The 18,773-nt window shown below is 49.7% G+C and overlaps 1 protein-coding gene across 6 annotated transcripts in view; it reads left to right on the top strand.

Annotated features, from left to right (window-relative positions):
- Window positions 1-18,773, top strand: part of APBA2 (amyloid beta precursor protein binding family A member 2) — a 252,681-nt gene that overhangs the window by 32,008 nt on the left and 201,900 nt on the right. For all 6 annotated transcript variants that reach the window (XM_047738813.1, XM_047738809.1, XM_047738812.1 and 3 more), the window contains one exon: window positions 16,175-16,281. The gene's annotated coding sequence lies outside the window, so the exon portion shown is untranslated. The remainder of the gene's footprint in view (window positions 1-16,174; window positions 16,282-18,773) is intronic.

Genomic DNA, 18,773 nt, shown 5'->3' with positions numbered 1-18,773 from the left:
TGGCTGTGCCCATTAGCTTTGGCCTCCTTTGTGGGGGATCCCCCACCCCCGTTGGGCTTCCGTGACAGGCTGCAGGACGGTGGGGGTGCTCTCAGACCTTTCTAGAACACAGGGTCTTAAATGTCCATTTGCCCTGGTCCTGCATCATAATTCCAGCTACGTGGTATTCCTTCCTCTGTGTGGAGGTCCTTGAGGAGAGAAACTTGAGAAGTACCTTTCGGTTTTCAGGAAATAGTTTAGGTTTCCATTGTGTTTTAGTCTGAGAATGACATATAGGCTTTTTAATAATGTGAGAGTGCCTCCTAACAGAGGGTGGAAAATAGTCTCCTTGCTGCCCTTCTGGGTAGCAGTGTCTGCCGTGTTGCCGAGAGGTGGGGGTGGAGGCGGCCGTTGGCCCCTCCGCATCTGGGTCCTCTGTCCCCGCCTCGTTGCTCCACGCCCTGCGAAGGTGGCTCACTGCCAAGCATGGTTTGTGTGAGAATTTAATTGTTATTAGGAAGCTTTAAAAGGGAAGCAGACTTTAGAAGATCTGTTACATGGGAAGAGGTGTATGTTCGCTTTGTCTAGGCAGGATGTGACATTGCAGCGGGAGCTTTAAGCAAGTTGGGGTTTGGGGGCCACCTTGCTGCCGAGTGTCTCTTCCGAGCGAATTTGTTCTTCTGTGGAATCCCACAAGGCCTGCAGGCGCTGTGGGATTGGATACCCTGTGGGATTGTGGGATTGGATACCCTGTGGGATTGTGGGATTGGATACCCTCTGGGATTGTGGGATTGGAGATCCCGCCCAGATTGCAAAACGGCTGCTGTTTGGACAAGCTGCTTCCATTCCCCCGGGGCACTTTCACTCAGGGACTCTGCGAGTCCACCCCCTGCTCCCCGTCACAGCTCAGTTCTAATGCAGGGCTCTTCCTCTGCGCTCTTGCCCAGCCTCCCCCCACCCAGAGAGGGTTAGAGAAAAAAAGCCTCCAGAGCACTTGGGGTCCACCCTGACCCTTGTGAGTGCTGTTTGGGAGGGGGAGTGCTTCTCATTCTCTCTGCCTAGAGAGGTCGCCTGCCTCGAGGCCTGAGCGGGTTGGCTACGGTGTGGGGTAGGGGTGCTGAGCGGCGGCACCCCCTGTTCCCGAGCCCTGCGAGGGCTGAGCTGGTCCCTGCTGCGTGTTCAAGCCTGACAGCCTGTCTGTCTTTCCCTGTCCTACACACACACCACTCACGACCCACATCCACACACGTATCACAGGGACACCGTGTACATACGTACACCCACACCACCTGTATACACCGCAGACGCCACGCGTGCGCACGCACACACACACAGCAGCCACACCACCCACCACACACATCCAAATACACCCCCCCACACACACAAAATAACACATTCACACACATCCGACACATACACTAGCACGTGAACCACTCAGGGAATGGTGCTGAATTCTCTGCTTCGCGCCAAGATTAACACCCAGCATCTCCCACTGTCCTGCCCTAGAACACCCCCAGGTCCCTGAGCCCCTGTGTTCTTTCTATCTTGGGTCACCACTTCCCTTCTGATTTTTTTATCTCTGGGCTTGCCCTGTGATATGTGTGGTGTCCTCTGCATTGGGGAACTTTGCGACTCTGCCCCAGCGGTTGTCTTCCCCAAGAGACTCAGGCTCTCTGCTCCACTCTTCCCTGATGTTCAGGAGCAGGTGCTCCTGTGGGAAGCCCTGCCCCTGCACTTCCCACCCATCCATCCCCTCCCCCTCCCCCTCCCCCTCAGTCATTTCTCTTACTGCACACAGCTCCCTAACTATAATGTGAACTCCTGGAAGGCACAGACTGTGGTTTTCATTATGGTGCTGGTGCATAATGAATGTATTTGGGTAAAAGACTCAACCAGTACACACGTATTTAATAAGTTAAAAGTGAACACCCCCTCAGCCTTCCCTGTTTCCACTCCCTCCCCCAGAGGAAACTGCTGACAAGCACTGGTCCTTTCCAGTCTGTTCTGTATGCCTTTGCATCCATACTCGACTTGCACTATGTCCACGTTTACTAGCTAGCTTGATGGATCTATACACATACTCCTACCCTCTAGCTGTTTTACCATTTTCACTGCGCAATAGGCCATAAGATTTCTCTCTGTCTGTACACATTGGTCTACGTCTTTTAGAAAAAAACGCCTTGAAGTATTCCAGCGCGTGGACTTGGCCATAATTTATTTAACTGTTCCCCTCTTTATGGGCACTTAGGTTGCTTCCAGGTTTTAGAATGACGGCTGCAATGAAGAATGCTCATACAGGCATCATTTCAGATATATGCGAGTCCCTCTGGAAATACCGTTGTTGGATAAAAGGATATGCAGATTTAAATTTTTGATAGGGAATGCTGAATTGCTTTTCAGAAAGGCTTCACTGGGACTCCTCCTAAAGAGATAAATTTTTTAAAAAAGAGAAAACCAGCCAAAAAAAGTAATTCACCACTAACAGCTGAGTAAAGGAGAGAACACTCTCAGAGTTAGGCCATGAGCTGGGAAATGCAGCAGCCTGGAAGAGGCCAAGGACATGGGCTAAGGTTTGTATCTTTTTTGAGGCCCCTTTGCTGCCCCCATGCCATCCCCCCCCCAAAAAAAAGCAGTCCGGGGGGGAAAGAAGATGAACAACCCAAACCCTGAGAACTTACTGGTCTTCCTCAATTTGGAGAGCTGGAGGCTGTGATGGCGGGCTTTGGGGGATAGGGGATGCTACTGGAGCCAAATGGCCTCCTGCAGGGTGCTGCCCAGGTCTGTTTGCATTGCACTCTGGGAAAATCCCGAAACTTCGTCTTCCAGTTGACCCATTGGTGGTATCGATGCTTACATGTAGCCCTCTCAATCCCAACTATTATATTTGAAAGAAAAAAACAATCAACAGCCTTCATGTCTTCCAGCAGTTTTAGGCTTACAGAAAAATTGAACAGAAAGTTCCACGTTTCCATTTGCCCCCTCGCTCTCAAACCCCCGCTTTCCCTTATTATTCACATCGAGTGTTAATATGGCATATCGGTTAGCACTGATAGGCCAGCACTGATATATTATTGTTATTATTAACTAAATTCAGTAAGGCTCACTCTTCCATGGGTTTTGACCAATGTTTTGACTCCACTAGTTGTGTTCTTGTCTTGGTAGCTTCCTCTTATTTTACAACTATCCATTTGTGATAGTCTTTTGAGTCTTTGCTTCCTGTGGCATGGGGGAGGGCCAGGCTGCTGAGGGTCTGGCTCGTCTCTGGGGACAGGTGTTCCCATGTCCTTGTCTCTCTGACTACCCCATCCTGGCCCTGTCTGGTCTCAGTCTCCCTGCTGCCACTTCCATCTGCCTGTCCCAGAGCAGCTGCCCACTGCTTCAGGGCCATCATGGGGCAAGGAGGGGCTGGCTGACTTTGCCGCCCTAATCCGTCCCTGATTACTCAGCCCAAATAATAGTCATCATCTTTGGGAACCTCTGCGAAATTCCCAAACTGGCAGTGAGGTGAGATGAGGTGGCCTCCCTGCCTGGAAGGAAGCCCCCATGCTCCTCTTCACCAGTTTCCTCTCCTTAGCCCCTCCTGGATTCCATGTTGTTTGTTGTGTAATGTTCTGGAAAGCCGTGGTCTTTCACAGGACTACCTGCGTGGGGTGGGGGTGCGGGGCCTGTGCGGGAGCCAGGCTTTGGAAACAGTAAGAAGGGTGGCCGCTGCTCGGCCTGGCTGTCCCGGTGGCCGTGGGGGTGGGCGGCAGCATGGTGTTCCATGAGGGATGAGGCCACGGCACAGCGGGAGGACACACGGGCCACTGTTCTTCGGCTGTGGCCTCACACGTGCCCAGGGATGTCAGTGTTCCTGTCCCCTGCTGGCTCCTTGAGGAGGACATGAATAGACAGGAAGGTGGGAAGGGATTTGAAGTCCCTTCCATATGACATCCAGCACCTATTTCGTTGTTGTGGTTGGAACAGGATGTAGCCTGGACGTGGGAGTCATGGTTGGAACAAACGGTTTTCCACAGTCCTATGGGGGGAGGCTTCCCTAATGGCATTCTTCCAACTGTGGCCGTTTAGAAGGCAGAGCATGTGTTCCCCCTCGGTGTGCCTGGTGGGGATGTGGCCCGCCTCCCCAGTGGCCCAGGCCCCATGGGCCTCAGAGGCCCTTGTAGCTGGAGGTCTGGGTGGGGAGGGCAGTTTCCTGTCGAGTCACACATGTGAGCTGGTTTCCGGGTCCCACCGAGGGGGTCTTTGCTCACCCCCAGCCCATATGCGGTACATAGGAGGTACTGATGCAGCTCATGTCCTCAGACCCTGGCTGAGTGACCACTCTGCCCACCTGGCCATCGGTCTCCCTGAGTGGGCATCCATCTCTGTGTGTGTCCTGGGGACGGTCCTGTCACTCAATCAACATTTAGGGGGTCGCCACTGTCATAGGCGTTGTAGGTTAGGGGAGTATTTCATGGACCACAGCAGGTGGGAATTGCAGGGATTTCCACCCCAGCAGGCGAGGGGCAGCATGAGGGACACAGGGCAGGACAAGGGATGTGGCCTCGGGGTGAGTGGGACTCCATGGAAGTCAAGCCTGGCATTTCTGGGGAACAGCAAAGAGCCCATGAAGTAGGGGCAAAGTACGTGACAGGAGCAAAGCCAGGGGGCCTGGAGATTGCGAGTGGAGGCCTTTCCTGCCACCCTGAGGACCTTTACTCTGAATGGCGGTGGGCTGCTGGAAGAGGAGGTTGAAGAGACGAGGACGTGATCTGACTTATGATTTTAAAAAGTGTGTAACAGCTTTATTGAGATGTTCCCGTACCATAAAATCCATCCCTTTAAAGTATACGGTACAGAAGTTTTTTTTTTTTTTTAGATTTTATTTAATTATTTGACAGGGACAGATCACAAGTAGGCAGAGATGCAGGCAGAGAGAGAGAGAGAGGGAGAGAGAGGGAAGCAGGCTCCCCGCTGAGCAGAGAGCCCCATGCGGGACTCGATCCCAGGACCCTGAGATCATGACCTGAGCGGAAGGCAGGAGCTTAAACCCACTGAGCCACCCAGGTGCTCCGGTACAGAAGTTTTTTTTTTTTTTTAAAGATTTTATTTATTTATTTGACAGAGAGATCACAAGCAGGCAGAGAGGCAGGCAGAGAGAGAGGAGGAAGCAGGCTCCCTGCCGAGCAGAGAGCCTGATGCGGGGCTCGATCCCAGGACTCTGAAATTATGACCTGAGCCGAAGGCAGCGGCTTAACCCACTGAGCCACCCAGGCGCCCCGGGTACAGAAGTTTTTAATGTGCTCACCATGTTATGCAGATATCACCCCCCACGTAATCCCAGAACACTTCCATCCCCTATATCCTTTAGCGGGCATCTCCCATTTCCCCCTCCCTAACCCCAACCACTTTGATTTCTTTAAGCGAACATTTTGTTGAAGTATAACCATCATACAGGCGTGTGCGTGCATCCTGGACTGAATGTTTGTGTCCCCCCGAATTCGTGGTTGAACTTAATGCCCGATCCCAGTGTTAGGAGTGGGGCCTTTGGGGGTAATTAGGTCATAAGGGTGGGGTCCTCACGATGGGATTAGTGCCTGTATAAGAAGAGGCTGGACAGCTCTGTGAGGAGATCACCATGTGAGGTCATAGCAAAAAGTGGGCAGTCTGTAACCCAGAAGGGCGTTCTCACTAGAACCCGACAGCACTGGTGCCATGATCTCAGATTTCTGGCCTCCAAAATGGTGAGAAATAAATTTCTGTGGATGCCCCTTCCCCCCACCAAGTCCATGGTGCTCTGTTTTCGTAGCCCAGGCTAATGGAGACCATGAGTGCAAAGGTTCTCCTGCGCTGTGTTGAAGGACCACGCTCGCCACTAAGGTAGGCTGCTGTGTAGGGTCTAGGTTGAAGCAGGAAGCCCTGTGAGGAGCCACGAGAGCATGCAGGCCGTGGCTGGCTGCATGCCCTGGGGAGGACCAGAGGAGCTGGAGTTCTGGAAGCATTTGAAGCTCAAGCCAGTACTGTGTCCTGGTGGCTTAGAGGTAGGGTGGGAGAGAGGGGAGGCAAGGGTGAACCCAACTGGGCCATGCGTTGTGATCAGCTGGTAGTGGGAGAGGCTCTCTGTGGTGCTGGGTCTTTTGCAGGGAAAACTTGGCCCCGCTTGGACACACTGAGCTCGAGGAGCCTGTTAGACATGCACTGGATGTGCTGAGAGGGGTGCTGTGAGTGCAGACTTCAGAAGAGTTCAGACGGAGGTAACGCACTAGGGAGTGGTCAGCATAGATGGGTCCCAGTCCATGCTCCTGTGTCTGGGTGTCTGGCACAACAAAGGACACCCCACCCAGCCACAGCTTTGAGCTACTGAAATCATGACAGGCCTCGGGTGCTCTCCAGGGACCTCAGCTTCCTGTGCGGGCGTGGTGAACCAGCCAGAAGGCCAGGGAGCAGTTTGGAGGCTCAGTACCTTTCTCTAGGATTCACTTGTCTGGGGATCCAGTCAGGGGGCCACATTCCCCACACATTTCTCCCCACGTTCGTATCCAGCAAATTAAGAATACCTCACAGAGTATGCAAAAATTTTAGTCCCTCTGGAGCATTTTTATACAATTAATGGGATTTCCATCATCTTACCCCATTCGATCACAACAAGGAAATTTTCTCTTCGGCTGAAGAGAAGGGTCCTTTAGGCATGAAACAAAAGGATAACACTCTCAGAAGTTGGCGAAGTACAAAAATACACCTAAAAGTGTTTAAAGGCGGCCCCATCATCACATCCCGCATCAATGCTCCACACGTCCGGTGCCCAGACGGAAGGCAGGACAGGGGCACGAGGACAGAGAGGGCTTCAGAATGTGGTCACCCCAGGGTCGGGGCCCTGGCTTCTCCTGGGACTTAGCTCTGTCCCCTCGAGCAAGTCGCTCGCCCTCCCGTAGTCTCTCTGCTGGTCCACTAGGGCAGGAGAAGAATAGAATCCCCTCAGGGCTGTGGTGCTAATTCCCCAGGGTGAGGCTGGTCCTCACGGGCTTCCCTCCTACTGGGCAGATGGGCCTGGAGTCTGAGGGAGGGCCTTTCCAGCTGTGGTTTGCAAGACAAGGGGCTCCCGTCCGAGGATGGAGACCCTCCACCCTTCGCTGGATGGGGGCCAGCGGTTAGGATTTGCCCCAGTCCCTCTGCCCTAAACCATTGCATACCCCTCTGCTCTCTCTGCAGGGCACCGGGCTTGCTATCCCTTTGCCTGCCCCCTCCAGCACCCCTCTCCGAGGCACATGGAGCCTTGTGGTCCTTGCTTTCCAAAGTCACCATTTTGGTGCCTTTCACAGTGGATCCTGATATTTTTTTACTCCAGACACTTGTTTGGGTGGCCCTCCTGCCTTCGAAGCCTGCAGAAGCCCCTAATATGGCTTCTGTCACACGCACCAGAGCAGAGCACCTTCCCAGGGACAGATGTTCTTGGAACACACCTCGGTTCCCAGGACCATGTGACAGGGGTGAGGCCGTTGAGGTGGGGTGTGCCAGTGGGTTTGAGTTTTTGTGAAGAAGAGTGGATCCCCTTCTGCCTTTTGTCCTGGTCCTGGGCTCCCCCTAAGAGCACAGCCCTACGCCACATCCCCATGTCTGGTCTTGCAGAGGTGGCCAGCCTAGACTTTCCCTCAAGCTGGTGCCCAGGGTGGTCCCCCAAAGCTGGGGAGTACCCCCTCTGCCTGACAGTTTGCAGCTGTGGTGAGCTCCTTCCCTTAGGACCTGTTTCCTCATCTGTGCCTGGGAGGCCCGGTCCCGCAGAGGATAGGAGCATGGGGGTGTGGGCTGGTACTCATTTCTCAAGGCACCTTGCCCCTCCCAGGAAAGGCAGGAGAATCAGGTGCCTGTCTTTGACTGGGTTTGTCTCTCGTGGGTTCCATCCAGGAGCCTGGCTGACAGGAGTGGGCTTTTGTCATCCAGTCATGGGCTTGAGCCAGGAAGACTGTTCCACACCCACTGTTCCACACTATGACGTGATTAGTTCCTTCCAGCCTAGGAGGAGCTTTTTTTTTTTTCCCTTCAGGAAAGTTATGGTGAGCCTTAGTGTTTCCTGTCTGCAAAGTGGTCTTCAGAAGACCTCGTAGGGCTCACATTAGATCAGTAAGGAGGGTTCTCAGAAGGTATTGAGGACAGAGCCATTAGATAGGTGGGCTTCTGAATTCTGAAAGGAATTTCATTATCTTGATTAAAACTCTAGTTCTTCTCCATCTTTCCAGGGCCGCTCTTCTCGTTTCTCATTGCCCCATGTCCTGGGGCAGCCTTGACTTGTCAGTGTGGCTTTGGAGGGGTGCTTACTCCTCCCCAGCTGGCCCTGCTCTAGGCGGTTTGGTGCAGATGTTCCTCCTCCTCCTAGAAGCCCGTGGAGATTTCTGAGGTCCCCCATGTTCTAGAATCAGGACAAGAGAAGCCAGGGGAGTTACACGATTTGCTGGGCTTTTCAGAAAGTGAGCCCGGGCAGCCTGGCTCCTGATGGGCTCCTAACCACTCCACAGTGGCCTCTGGGGGTGCTTGTGGCCAGCCTGGGGTCCAAGCCCTGTGCCCACTGCTACTGGGGTGTGGTCAGGGCTGCAGACCACAGCAAGGCCTGCGGTGTATGGTGTGGGGGGTCTGTGTCACACCCTCTGAGCCTCAGCTGCTCACCTGTAAAAGGAAAGGCTGGACCTGGTGCTTCCAGCTCTGGGCTCTCTGTAGCACTCTCTGGGGGCTTATTTGGAGGGGACATTTGGATCCAAGAAGGACTTCCTCTTCTTTCTCCTGGGCAGCTTCAAATGCTGGAGTCTCGTCATCACCTGTGAGGTGGAGAGCAGCGCTATGTCCCTGTCAGCGCTGGGCTGCTGGGTGTTGGCCGTGGCATCCTCCCGGGGGGAGGATGGACTCACTCATTCATTCCACACGTTTTTATTGAATGTTGATTGAAAATCCCTCCTCTTAGAACACAGGCAGCAACCTCTTCGACCTCAGCCGCAGCAACATTTTCCTAGGAACATCACCAAAGGCAAGGGAAGCAAGGGCAAAAATGAACTATTGGGATTTTATCAAGATCAAAAGCTTTTGCACAGCAAAGGAAACAGTTAACAAAACCAAAAGACAACTGACAGAATGGGAGAAGATATTTGCAAATGACATATCAGATAAAGGGCTAGTGTCCAAAATCTATAAAGAACGTAGCAAACTCAACACCCAAAGAACAAATAATCCAATCAAGAAATGGGCAGAGGACATGAACAGACATTTCTGCAAAGAAGACATCCAGATGGCCAACAGACACATGAAAAAGTGCTCCATATCACTTGGCATCAGGGAAATACAAATCAAAACCACAATGAGGTATCACCTCACACCAGTCAGAATGGCTAAAATTAACAAGTCAGGAAATGACAGATGCTGGTGAGGATGCGGAGAAAGGGGAACCCTCCTACACTGTTGGTGGGAATGCAAGCTGGTGCAACCACGCTGGAAAACAGCATGGAGGTTCCTCAAAATGTTGAAAATAGAACTACCCTATGACCCAGCAATTGCACTGCTGGGTATTTACCCTAAAGATACAAACGTAGTGATCCGAAGGGGCACGTGCACCCTAATGTTTATAGCAGCAATGTCTACAATAGCCAAACTACGGAAAGAACCTAGATGTCCATCAACAGATGAATGGATAAAGAAGATGTGGTATATATACACAATGGAATACTATGCAGCCATCAAAAGAAATGAAATCTTGCCATTTGCGACGACGTGGATGGAACTAGAGGGTATCATGCTTAGCGAAATAAGTCAATCGGAGAAAGACAACTATCATATGATCTCCCTGATATGAGGGAGAGGAGATGCAACATGGGGGGTTAAGGGGGTAGGAGAAGAGTAAATGAAACAAGATGGGATTGGGAGGGAGAGAAACCATAAGTGACTCTTAATCTCACAAAACAAACTGAGGGTTGATGGGGGGGGGGGGGGGTTGGGAGGGGGGGATGGGGTTATGGACATTGGGGAGGGTATGTGCTATGGTGAGTGCTGTGAAGTGTGTAAACCTGGCGATTCACAGACCTGTACCCCTGGGGATAAAAATATATGTTTATAAAAAATAAAATTAAAAAATAAATAAATAAATAAATAAATAAGTCTTTAAAAAAAAAGAAATGAGAAAAAAATACATTGAATATTGGACAGTCAAAACATTTTATACATATCAACTAATCATTCTCATTAATAAAAGTTTTTTCTTCTGATATTATTAAAAAAAAATCCCTCCTCTTATATGGAGCTTGCTTTCTAGTGAGGGAAAGCAGGCCATAACCAAGATAAATGAAAGAAATATATCACAGATTACATGGTGGTAATTGTTGTGGGGAAACATAAAGCAGAGAAGGAGGCCAGGAAAGGCTAGGTGGGTGGCATTATGGTTTTGAGTAAGGTAGTCAGGGAGGGTGATGTATGAGCAGCAGCATGGAGGAGGGGAAGGAGGGAACCATATAGAAAGCTAGGAGAATGGCCCATGTAAAGCGCCTGGGTTCACTTCTGTCCAGTGTGTTCGAGGAAGAGCAAGGGGGCCAAGTGACTGGTGCTGAGGGAGCAATGGCAGAGGTATAGAGGAGAGGTCATGAGGGGCAGTGGGAGAGAAGGATGTCAGATTGTGTAAGGCCTCAGAGACTGGTGAGGACTTACTCTTGGGCTGGTGCTCCAGGACTAGGTTGGAAAAGGCCAGCACAGAGATAATGAGCTGTCAAGAGCCACTGCAGTCATACAGGGGAGGGAGGCTCAACCCAGGCACCAGTGGTTTCCTGATGGGTTTGAGGATGAGGGAAGGAGGAGGGCCAGGATGGCTCTGAGGCTTCAGCCTAAGCAACTGGAAGGAGGTAGCCATCAATCGAGATGGGAAGGCTTGGGGTCGGGGACGATGAGCGCAAGTTCTCCATGTTTCATGCATCAGGGGACCCACGCTTGGCTTACCAGGCAGACCCTTAGAGCAGCCCCTGATTCTCTGGCCCTTGGAAGTAGAAGAAACGTGAAGGGCTTTTTGGACACTGACTTGGCTGTGCCAGGATACCTGCCAGGGCCGTGTGCCATTTGCTTGAGGGCTGTGAGGAGGGTATGTCTGTCCCAGCTGCAGTTTGCCGCCCAGAGGCTGGGCTGCATGTGGGCAGGGCAGAGCCTCAGCACAATATCTTCTGGCTTGCGCATCTGGGGCCCCGCCCCTGGTCTGTACATTCTCATCTCTGTCCTCTCAGACCTAGGTTTTACCTTTTTGCCTTCTCAGATTCTTTTTCTTTTTTGTAAGTTGAGGTGTAATCCGCATATAACATTATATTCGTTTCAGGCATATGAGCAGTGATTTGATGTTTATGTATATTGTGAAACGAACACCACGTTCACAGCCTTCACCACGTGTAATTACAAAATTACTTTTCTTATGAGGAGAGCTTTTAAGATCTTTCTTAGCAACTTCCAAATATGCAATACAGTGTTATTAACGATTGTCACCAAGCTCTTTCTTTAATCCCCAGGACTGACCTTATAGATGGGGGTTTGTACCCCCACTTCATGCATTTCCCCCTCCCCCCACCACCCCCCACCTCAGGCATTCTGTTCTCTGTCGGTCTGTTCTCTGTATCTGTGAACTCGGGGTTTTTGTTTGTTTCTTTGTTGTTTTAGATTCCATGTATCCGTGAGATCATATGGTGTTTGTCTTTCTCTCTGACTTATTTCATGTAGCATAAGGCCAGTAAGGTCCATCCATGTTGTTGCAAATGGCAGTCTTTCTTTCTTCCTTCCTTCCTTCCTTTCTTCCTTCCTTCCTTTCTTTCTTTCTTTCTTTCTTTCTTTCTTTCTTTCTTTCTTCTTTCTTTCCTTCCTTCCTTCCTTCCTTCCTTCCTTCCTTTAATGGCTGAATAATTCTACTGTGTATATATACAGGTTTTTTTTTTTTTTCAACCACATTTTCTTTATCCATTCATCTGTCAGTGGCACTTAGGTTGTTTCCTTGTCTTAGCTTTTGTAAATAATGCTGCAGTGAACATGGTGGGGGCAGGTATGTTTTGGAGTTAGTGTTTCCATTTGTTCACATCAATACCCAGAGGTGGAATGGCTTGAATGGTACGTCTATTTTTACTTTGTTAAAGAACCTCCCCACTGTTTTCCACAGTGGCCGCATCAGCTTTCTTCCCACCAACCACACACAAGGGTTCTCTTTCCTCCATGTCCTCGCCAACACTTGTTACTTCTTGTGTTTTTGAGACTGGTTCTTCTGACAGGTGTGAGGCAGTATCTTGCTAAGGTTTTGAGTTACATTTCCCTGATGATGAGTGACGTGGAGTATTTTCATGTACCTGTTCGTCATTTGTATGTTTTCTTTTTTAAATGTATATTTGTAAAGATTTTATTTATTAATGTGTGAGAGAGAGAAAGCATGAGAGTGGTGAGGGTCGAAGGGAGAAGCAGACTCCCCGCTGAGCTGGGAGCCCAGTGTGGGACTCGATCCTGGGACTCCAAGATCATGATCTGAGCTGAAGGCAGACGCTTCACCCACTGAGCCACCCAGGTGCCCGCCATCTCTGTGTTTTCTGTCTCAGATTCTTTAGGGACCAGGTAGAGAAAGGCCTCACTGGGCTCACCTGGGTGGTTGAGACTGGGGAGCGGACGCAGTGGGACTTTCCTCTGAGAGGACAGCGGCTTCTGTGCGTCGTGCGCTGTGGGAGCGTGAGCAAGGGGCAGGACAGGGACGGACAGCCCAGCTGCAGCACACAGAGGGCCTCAGGCAAGAAGTGACTCTAGCAGGTTACAAAGGTTGGAGCTTCCCCTGACCTTGGGGGCAGGCCTGACCCTGTGAGCGCTGCCTTCCAGAGCTTGGCCATTCTTCTGCTGTCCAGTGTCAGTATGGACATGGTGGAAGTGGGTGTGACATTGCCAGCACCATGTCCCTCTCAACAGACCAGGCTGTCCTCCCCCTGGCTGTTCACCGCTGGGTCACTTCTTCCCAGTGCCCACCCGTGTGCCTCCTCGTATTCTTAATGGGGTTGGGAAGGAGCAGTGGAGGGCAGCAGCTGGGGGCTGTGCATTACTCCCTGTCCATTCATGACTAGGGATTTATGAGTTGCTGATGTGTTTGCCATTTCCTTGTGAGCCTTTTCTGGGTGAGCCCTGTGTGTGGCTGAGTACAGGGCGGTGGGAGTGGGATAGGGAAGGACACAGTGTCAGCTGGTCCTGGCAGGGAGGCTCATGGCAGCAGACGGAGAGCTGAGGTCCTCAGCCTGGCACAGAGTTGGTTGGCCCCACAGATGGCTTTTGAATGGAGGATGGATGCTCAGCCAAGGAAGACTCCCTGGTTCCTAGCCAGCCACCCCTCTGCCCCCGTGGAAGGCCCCTGGAGGACAAGTGTTGCTGGGAAGCTGGCTGTATTTTTAGCCTCGGGGACATGCTATATGTGGCAGCCTGTGGCTCATGGCAGTTACCAAGCAGGTTGATTAAAGGCAGCTTTGCAGAGTAATTATGCAGCTTTGGGGACTGGCAGGAGGCTTCCCATACCGAGTGCAGGGCCGGGGGTCACGGGGAGCAGGGAGAAGCCAGGGAGGAGCTTTTCTGTGTTGTGAACCCCTTCTGAATAGCACCATCAACATAGCCTTTGGGGGGGCTCGGTGTAGTGTCAAGCCTCTTTCTTCTCCCCAAGGGACTCTGCATTCCTTCTGGAGGCTCCTGGATGAGTCCCACACCTCCCAGGTTGTCTTGCCCCTAACCCCCTTCTACAGTCAGAAGCTTTTGATGGCCCCATTTGCCTGTGACTTATCATGGGCCTCTGAGCTTGGTGGTGGGTGCTTGCTCAGTATGGTCTTCAGTAGCCTGTTTTCTTACTTCCCTTCTGCTGCAGCTGGTGTCTGTGACCCCAGCTCAGCACTCCTGTTCAGAGTCCTTTCCCTGTCTATGTAGTTTCTTACATTAACCCTCCCCTTTCTTTAAGCTTATGTTTGAGGCCCGGGTCCTTTGTTTGCAGTCTCTGGAATGCCCCCTTCCGGAGGCCAGGTAGGCTCCTGGAGGGATCAGGGGATAGGGTTGGGAATGAAAACTTCAGCAACAGGTCAAGCCGAGAAGAGTGTTCTTACCGCTGAAGCTCAGGGATACCTTTCCCCATTGGGTTTTGAAGAATGAATAGGAGTTTGTCAGTACGATTCTGGAGGAACCAAAAATGGAATGACTCGAACACTGCCATGAAAGGGGTGAAGTACCAGGGCAGGGGGGCTTGGGGCATGATGAGGGCTCAGGCCTGGGAGCTTGGCTGCCTTGCGTGCCGCAGTCCAGAATCAGTGCCGTGTCCTGGAGTACCATACCTCCACGTACCCCATTGGTGTCCCTGGCTGTAGCTGGCTGCTGGTGCAGGAGTGGTTGGGCCAGCATGTTATCTGCACAGACAGTGGTGCTCTTGTCCACTGGTATTGGAGTGGGCCCATGGTGGGGGATGCGGGATCTGTGTTAAGACTTAGGAGGCTTCAGCTGGGTGGCTTGTTTCATGGGCAGGGAACACGGCAGGTGCCATCAACATTAAAGCTTAAGGCATGGGGGTCAGTGCCTTCATTCGACATGGAAGGGAGACCAAGGTGCTGGTGCTGGAGGTGGGGCCTGAAGCCCAATATCTCAGTGCTCCCATCCTCCTCCGAAATAGGGAAACTGAGGCACGGGTGGGTTTCCTTAGTCCTTCCAGGCTGTATGGGACAGAGTTAGGATATGAGTCAGGATGTCTCTCCGTACTCGGGCTCCATGCAGAGATCCAGGCAACGGCCCATGCCGTGGTGGCCCTGGTGTGCAGGCCGCCGTCTGAGCGCTGGCATTCCCAGGGCGTCAGGGAGGAAATGACGCCACTTGCACAGGGAATGGCTTGCACTGTGCACCCACGCATCCATACGGTCGCCTTTCTTTGAAAAGGCTTGGGTTAGTGTATTTTGTAGAATGTCCCCCTATGTGTGTCACACACCATTGTAAGATGAATAATGCAAATGACACCGAGCTCTGTATCTTCTATCACATTTTGTGTCTTGGGAAAACAAATTGGGAACAGAACCTTGAAGAATGGACTTCATTTCCTGTTAGAGCAAGTGAAACCTGCAATATTAATACCACAGGGTTTCCCATACCTTCCTCCAAAAGGATTAGAGAAATACATTCCCTGCTCTCTCCAGCGGAGGCCTGGCTGCTGGTGGCCTCAAGTCATTAGCTCTCTGTGCTTGCTGACCTTGGGGAATGAACAGGAGCATCACTTGGAAACCTGGAGAGGCTCACGATCTACTCGCAACTCTGATTTTCAGAGTGTTTGGCTGTTCTGCAGAACCCCAGAGTTCTGACCCTGCAGTTCTGAGCCGCTTTTAAAAAATTCTTTTATTTTTTCTTTTTTCCTTTCTTTCTTTTATTTTTTCAGTGTTCCAAGATTCATTGTTCATGCATCACACCCAGTGCTCCATGCAATACGTGCCCTCCTTATTACCCATCACCAGGCTCTCCCAACCCTCCACCCACCTTCTCTCTAAAACCTGTTTGTTGCTCAGACTCCACAATCTATCATGGTTCGTCTCTCCTTCCAATTTCCCCTAATTCACTTTTTCTTTCCTTCTCCCCATGTCCTCCATGTTATTCCTTATGCTCCACAAGTAAGTGGAACCTTATGATAACTGACTTTTTCTGCTTAACTTACTTCACTCAGCATAATCTCCTCCAGTCTCGTCCATGTTGCTACAAAAGTTGGGTATTCATCCTTTCTGATGGAGGCATAATACTCCATTGTATATATGGACCACATCTTCCTTATCCATTCATCTATTGAAGGGCATCTTGGTCCTTTCCACAGTTTGGCGACCATGGCCATTGCTGCTATAAACTTTGGGGTATAGATGGCCCTTCTTTTCACTACATCTGTATCTTTGGGGCAAATACCCAGTAGTGCAATTGCAGGGTCATAGGGAAGCTCTATTTTTAATTTCTTAAGGAATCGCCACACTGTTTTCCAAAGTGGCTGCACCAACTTAGATTCCCACCAATAGTGTAAGAGGGTCCCCTTTCTCCACATCCTCTCCATCTGAGCCGCTTTTAACGCTTCAATGCAGGGTGCTGTTAGCCTCTCTTTTTAACGTGTGGCCCGTCGCTCAGCTAAAACGCCCGTGTGTTCATCGATGAGCAGCCTGCCTGCAGCCCACTGATGCCCTGCTTGTGCTCTCTTTCGTTCCAGTCTCCGGAAGCTTGAAGCTTTGCTGAATCCCGGGTGGGCACGCCAGCCTCTGAGGCCAGGACCGTCCTGCGGATGGCTGAGAGTCCTCTGGGGCCTGGCAACTCTGAGTGAGTAGGACCTGTGGTTGTCACTGCTGTGCTGCCCCCACCCCCCTGAGCTGTTGGCATAGACACCTCGGCTCATGTGCTGAATGGGAGCTGGGAAAACAGCGATGTGTCCTGTTACCCCCACCTCTGCATAATGAAAGCTTAAGTGTGGTGACACGAAAATTTTTCATTGTTTTCCTTTTTTTTTTCAAATTTACCTTCATTTAAAAAAAAATTTTTTTTAAGGTTTTGTTTGTTTATTTGAGAGAGAGAACATGCAAGAGAGAGCACAAACAGGGGGAGCAGCAGGCCGAGGCAGAAGAGAAGCAAGCTCCCCGCTGAACCGGGAGTCCAACACGGGGCTGGATCCCAGGATCCCGGGATCATGACCTGAGCCGAAGGCAGATACTTAACCAACAGAGCCACCCAGGCACCCCATAAGTTTACCTTCATTTTGTGGAGAAAGATGGGAAGGAGTGCAGGACATGCCTAGAAATACAGTAGATTGTATTTCCTATGACTCTGTCCATTTCCCCTGTCAGACCTACCAGGTCCCTTTCTGCTGCCTTCGTGTTCTGGGTGGTACTGTGTTGCCTCTGAGGCAGCCCCCATTCCTGTCAGGGGAGTGGCTCTCCCTGCGAGTGCAGCCATCAGGGTCCCAGGATGTTTGAATACGTGTTTCTGGTTCTTTTGTGTATAAACCTAGGACTGGAATTGCTAGATCATATGGTAATTTTGAAAACCAAACTGTTTTCCACAACTACTGTCTTATTTTACATTCTCACCAGCAGTATTTGAGGGTTCCAGTTTTCCTCATCCTTACCAACATTTGTTCTTCTCTTTCTTTCTTATTATTATTTTTTTTAAGTTATGGCCAACCACATGGGTGTGAAGTGGTACCTTACTGTGGCTTTGACTTGCATTTCCCTTTGTCAAGCTAAGGATAGTCTCTATCACTAATGTGGTGAATGTTTCTTTTTAAATCGAGAATTGGTGTTGGATTTTTGTCAGATGCTTTTTCTGCATCAATTAATACAATTGTGTATTTTTTTCTTCTTTAGTCTGTGTGTGATGGTTTATATTAATTGCTTTTCTCATGTTGAACCAACATTGCATTCCAGGAAGACATGTCACTTGGTTGTGGTGTATAATTCTTCACATACATTGTTGGATCCTATTTGCTAATATTTTGGTGAGGATTTTTAAGGGTGTTCATGAGAGATACCGGTCCATAGTTTTCTTGTAATTATCTGGTTTTGATGTTAGGGTCATACTGGCTTCATAATTTAGGAAGTATTCCTTTATTTTCTTTTTTCTTTTCTTTTTTTTTTTTTTTTTTAGAGAGAAAGAGCCAGTGAGTACCCATGTGTGCATGCAAGGTGGGGAGCGGGGATTGGGGCACAGGGAGAGAATCTTAGGCAGACTCCCTGCAGAAAAAAGAGCCTGACATGGGGCTTGATCTTACAACCCTGAGATCATGACCTGAGCCAACACAAAGAGTTGGACACTTAACCAGCTGAGCTACCCAGACGCCCCATCCCTTCCTTTTCTAATTTCTGAAGTAGATTATAGAAAATTGATATCCTACCTTCCTTAAATATTTGATAGACTTCATGAGAGAAGTCATCTGGGCCCAGTGATTTTTTTAGAGAAGGTTCTTCTTCTTTTTTTTTTTTTTTAAGATTTTATTTATTTATTTGACAGACAGAGATCACAAGTAGGAAGAGAGTCAGGCAGAGAGAGAGGGGGAAGCAGGTTCCCTGCCGAGCAGAGAGTCCAATACGGGGCTCGATCCCAGGACCCTGGGATCACAACCTGAGCCAAAGGCAGAGGCTTTAACCACTGAGCCACCCAGGTGCCCCTAGAGAAGGTTCTTAATTATTGATTTAATTTCTTTAATACAAATAATTGTTCACTTTGTCTTTCTCCTTGTTTGAATTTGGTAGTTTATATCTTTTAAGAAATTGGCACATTTTATCTAAATTATCAAATTTGGGAGCATAGAGTTCTTTGTTGTATTCTTTCATTATCCCTTTAATGTCCATGGGATCAGTATTTCTTTCATTTCTCATATTAGTAATTTGTGTCTTCTCTCCTTTTTCTTGTTCAGCTTGGTCAGAACCCCCCAGAATTTTGGTGTGTTGATTTTTTTTTTCCTATCATCTTCCTATTTTTGGTTTCATTGATTTACGCTCTTTTGCTGTATTTCTTGTGCTTAATTTAGGCTTACACTTGTTCTTCATCTTGTTGCCTAAGGTAGAAGCTTAGGTTACTGAATTTAGATCTTCTTTTCTAACAGATACATTTAATGTGATACATTTTTTTTCTCTAAACACCACTTTTGCTACATTCTACAAATTTTGACCAATCCTATTTTCATTTAGTTCAAAAAAAATTCTAAAAATTTATTGATACTTCTTCATTGACCCATGTGTTATTTAGAATTGTGTTGCTAGATTTTTGAGTTATTTGGGGGTTTCGTCTATCCTCCTGTTGATTTTTATTTTTAAGAT

This window comes from Lutra lutra, chromosome 7 (assembly GCF_902655055.1).
Source record: "Lutra lutra chromosome 7, mLutLut1.2, whole genome shotgun sequence".
Taxonomy (NCBI): domain Eukaryota; kingdom Metazoa; phylum Chordata; class Mammalia; order Carnivora; family Mustelidae; genus Lutra; species Lutra lutra.
The sequence above is the reverse complement of the archived record's forward strand: the minus strand, read 5'-3'. Positions and strand labels throughout refer to the sequence as shown.